The sequence below is a fragment of the Azolla caroliniana genome, unplaced genomic scaffold (genome assembly GCF_043228905.1).
Source record: "Azolla caroliniana isolate FFs.n. ecotype wild unplaced genomic scaffold, voAzoCaro1.0.p SCAF_1367, whole genome shotgun sequence".
Lineage (NCBI taxonomy): Eukaryota > Viridiplantae > Streptophyta > Polypodiopsida > Salviniales > Salviniaceae > Azolla > Azolla caroliniana.
In genome coordinates this window covers 1-4,088 of record NW_028231802.1, presented here as the reverse complement: position 1 = coordinate 4,088, position 4,088 = coordinate 1, and the positions used below count along the sequence as shown (strand labels likewise).

Below are 4,088 nucleotides of genomic sequence, written 5' to 3'. Positions count from 1 at the left end.
ATTACAACTAGTATTACTAATACTATCTATGGCAATGAAAAAACTAATACAAACATATAATTCTCTGGTGGGACGGGATTCGTGGTGGGTTCCGGGCCCACTATTGTAGGTTGGTTAGTTCAAGGAGAGACAAAGAGCGCATATGGGTGTGTCTGTGTGTGTGTGTATGGATGGACGGCCGGACATTATGGGAAAGAAAATTTAACGTCTCTGCCCTGCCTGGGATGATGGTCTTTTATGTATTTAAACAACACTAAACAAGATCACCTCTCCCACTCCACCTCCGCCTCCTCCCTCGTTTCACCACTACAGCTCCTGCCGTTCTGCTTCTCCTTATTTTCACCTAGCTGCTGAGCTCCTCCCCCATCCCACCACCCCATCATCATCATGCCTCCAAATTACGCCGATCCGGTCGACGTCCCCTACTTCTTCTCACAGCTGCCGCACCCACGCCATGACCATCATGACCAGGACCATCATGGCCAGGACTATGAGCACCATGACCATGACCATGACTATGACCGCGTCCTACTGGAGGGCGCCTTGTTTCGCCGCTCCGACCCTTTCCCTTACCTCTTCCTTGTGGCCATGGAGGCCGGCAGCATGCCACGTGCATTGCTCCTCCTCCTCCTCCTCCCCATTTCCTGGCTCCTCGCTCAATCTGGCCACCGCGCTTCCGCCTTCAACCTCCTCCTCTTCGTCGCCGTCTCCGGCCTCCGCCTCAAGGACGTGGAGGCCGTGGCCAGGGCCGTCCTCCCCCGCTTCCTGTCCGAGGACGTCTCCGCCACCGCTTGGAAGAAGCTCTGCACCTCGCAATCCCACGGATGGGCGGCGCTCGGGCCGCGTCGGAGTCGGCGTCGGCGGCTCTGCGTGGTCACGGAATGGCCGCGTGCCTTCGTGGAGCCATTCGCTCGCTACCAGCTGGGCGCGGAGCAGGTCGTGGGAAGCGAGCTCATGGTGGCTCCCCGCACTGGCCGCTGCATTGGTTTCGTCAGCTCCCCCCCAACTCCTCCTCCTGGCCACAAGCTGGCGCATGTTTCTCCTGACCCGAAGCTGGCCCATGTCCCAGAGGAAGAAGGGTTGGCGGACCTGGCGAACCCAGTGGTGTTCCACGACGGCCGGCTTGCGCAACGGCCTACGCCGCTGCTCGCGCTGCTCATCTTCCTCTGGATGCCCGTGGGGATACTGCTGGCGCTCTTCCGCCTCCTCATATGTGGCCACTTCGTGCCATTCCGTTGGTGGCTACCGGCGGTGAGGCTGTCGGGGATCAACATCATCGTGAAAGGGAAGATGCCAGAGGAGGAGGAGGAGCAGGGCGGCGGGCGGCTTATTGTGTGCAACCACCGGACGCTGGCGGATCCCATCATGATATCGGTGGCACTGGGGCGTCCCGTCACGGCCGTGACGTACAGCCTGAGCCGAGTGTCGGAGATGGTGGCGCCCATCACGACGGTTCGGTTGGACCGGAACGCCGCGGCGGATCTGAAGAAGCTGAGACATTTAGTGGAGGAGGAGGGGAGGACGGTGGTGGTTTGCCCCGAGGGGACTACGGGCCGCGAGCCCCTCCTCCTCCGGTTCAGCGCGCTCTTCGCCGAGGTGACCGACCGAATCCTCCCGGTCGCCATCAACACCAAGGTCTCCCTCTTCCACGGCACCACAGTCCGCGGATTCAAGGCCCTCGATTCCTTCTTCTTCCTCATGAACCCCTCCCCGACGTACGAGATCCATTTCCTGGAGCCGCTCCCCCGCCACGCTACGTGCGGTTCTGGGGGCGTGTCCCGGGTCGATGTGGCCAACCACGTGCAGCGGCTCATCGCATCCTCTCTTGGCTTCCGGTGCTCCTCGTTCACGCGCCGGGACAAGTACCGCTTCCTCGTCGGGAGTGACGGCTCCGTCACCCCGTCCTTGCAACCCTTCTCTTCCGTCCGCAGTTAAGAGGATCACCACAACCCACAGGATATATAAATGCCGGATCAACACTCTGATCTTATTCCCCTTGCCTATAAATGTCTACATTGCATCCCTTTGTTTTTTTTCCTGGTAAAATCATATGATATAAGTACCAGCTATAATAGTAGAACATACACATAAATGTATGCATTCTCTTGATGAATTTGGAGAAAGGCTAGACTAAGTAGTAAAAGTAGGTAATTTAGCCTTCTTAAGGGACATTGGTTAATTACTGATGACGTCCACTAGGAACATTTAACTATGCCCAATTATGGTATGCATTCTTAAATTCTTTCTAAGTACAACATAAATGCTGCTTACTCTTCTTCCAGCTTTGAGTATGAATAAGAGGAATGCATATCATGCAATCAGCTGGAAACACTAGTATATACTATATACTGCATTTGTATTTTACTTTTATTTTTGGGTGTTGCTTATTCGAGATTGGTGCTCCGCTTTTAATGAAGGTATTGAATCCATGCTTTTGATCTTCCCTGGTCTGAAATGTTCATTAAACAATCTGATTGCACCTATTGCAAACTGTGATCTATAATTAATACCAAAAACCATAAGGTTTAGACACTACTCATGCATGCACTAGTCACTCTATATATTTTATCTATGACTATTATTATTATTATTATTATTATTATAGAGACGCCTATGAACTCTTCACATTCCCTTCAAGAGTCCAGTGACGAGTCCCCAATGTGACAAGACAACGTATTTTAAGTGAAACAAACATGGCTGGTCCGTTTCTTGCGGTGTTAAATGGGCAGTCCCTAAAACAAACTAGTTCTCATGTCCTTTGATTACTTCTTTTGGAATAAACTTTAAACAGAAAAAAAGTTTTCTTTCTTTCTTTCTTTAAACATCATCCTCCATTCTGGTGGATCATTCTATGATAGACTTGTAATGCTCTCAAGGGTTTGTTTCCTCTTCGCTTTTAGGGATGGTATTCAAAGGATCATCTCCTGCGATTTTTTTATGTTTGAAGTTGATATGAAGAGTAAAAATAAATGTTTCATGAAACCATTTTAAGACTATATTTAGTTAATGTTTTATGTCTTTCTTGACAAGGCCATATGGAAAATTACTTGCTCCATATTGTTCTATTGGCATCCCCCAACATCTCTGCTTGCCTCTTGAGTCACTTGTCTATTTGTGCATGCTTATACTTATATAGCTTTGATTCCAAGCTTTGTCAATGTTTTACGACAACGATCAATATACTAAGCCATATTACAACAACTCGAGAGATGCAAGTAAGAGGTCAATATATTCCCTTTGAGCATAAACTTTAAACACTTATAAATATTCAAAATGTGTATGTATTACGACAACTCAAGAGATGCAAGTAAGAGGTCAATATATTCCCTTTGAGCATAAACTTTAAACACTTATAAATATTCAAAATGTGTATGTAATTCTTTCTTTCTTTAATTTTAGCTCAAATTCTTGTTGGTGCGAATAAGAATCAACTACCCTTGAAGAGCGTAATGCCAACAATGTAGCTATGAGGTACTTGTTAGGTAAAGCAACCTAATGCATTATAGGAAATCGCTCCTCATGTCTACATTACCCGAACTCCCTTCCTCTCCTTTGTGCCCTTGAACAATACAGAAAAAGTGATTGGCAATACTGATTGCCATTATAAGAGCTGACCTGGATACTTATCTGGGCTCTCCATAACTCCTAAATCCATTTTGAGATTGATGTGATGATGGAGGGATATGAATAAATTTTATTCTTTGCTTTTGATTTGAAATAGAGAGAAAAAGATTTGATATCGCTATTCTTTTTCACAATTACACTTTCCATCTTGGCAAATGTGGATGTTTTTTACCTGAATCATCCATTTTTTCCTGAATATATGACATCAAAGACATGGCTAAAGAATAGTAACACAGAAAGGCATAACCTTCACCAGTAATAAAAGCACACCTGACAACCACCTCAGCATATATTATACTCTTTTCCCCCGTGAAAAACACGTGCACTTTTCAGTTGCAATGTAAACTCCTTGATTTTAGGTTTTCCAATGACCACCAATATTCATCCTCAAAGCATTGATTTTATCAACTTCTCCCTTGCATCCCAGCATCTGCATATATATCGTGGAAAACCAATGCACTTTT

General features: G+C 47.1%; 1 pseudogene; it reads left to right on the top strand.

The window, feature by feature from the left end:
• Positions 1 to 314: 314 nt before the first annotated feature.
• On the top strand, positions 315 to 2,436 carry LOC147847200 (glycerol-3-phosphate acyltransferase RAM2 pseudogene; annotated as a pseudogene).
• Positions 2,437 to 4,088: the final 1,652 nt, after the last annotated feature.